A 704-nucleotide genomic window follows, 5' to 3' on the forward strand; every position below is an offset into this window, starting at 1 on the left:
TTTCTAATGTCGAAAATAGCTTGCATTACAGATCTACCATCTTGGAATCTACTTTTTATACTATCTTGAGAGAATCTAATGTCTAAAGGTGCCAAGTAATTCATGCTCGTGTACTTGGTTGATGAACTTCTCAAATACCCCGGTTTGCCTTGTACATTAGGCCCCGTGCAAAGTTCAGGTGGTTATATGGCGGGTAACCCCCGCATTTTCCACCACAAGTCTTAAGAACACCGAACTTTACTTACGGTAGCCTACGTAATGGCATTATTACAGCCCGTGTGGTAACAAAAGAATATACAGTACACCATACATTGTGTGTCTGTCCCAAACAAAAGAATCCATCGAGTGTTGTTGATTCATAGCTTCACGTACTCGCTCTGCGGTCCTACTAAAACACGCCCGGCGGGGCCCGGTGGGACCCGGTTAGGACCCGGTGTTACGAGTCATACTAAAACACGCCCGGTGGGGGGCCCGGTCCCTTCTTGAAAAGGGAGCTTTCCCTATTCAAGATCCACCAAAATGTACAGATAGCGTGTACAGATTTTTAGCCTAATGACACCCCCGAGTTGAGTTTTTTGAAAATTAACTTTGATTATGGATGTACGAAGTTTGTTTCGTTGTTACACTTACATAATGAACTCTATTTTTAGCAAAAGTTTATTCGTTGAATTTTGTTAATAGGGGGTGGCGTAAGATGAGACACC

This window comes from Ciona intestinalis, chromosome 3 (assembly GCF_000224145.3).
Source record: "Ciona intestinalis chromosome 3, KH, whole genome shotgun sequence".
In the NCBI taxonomy this organism is placed as follows: Eukaryota; Metazoa; Chordata; class Ascidiacea; order Phlebobranchia; family Cionidae; genus Ciona; species Ciona intestinalis.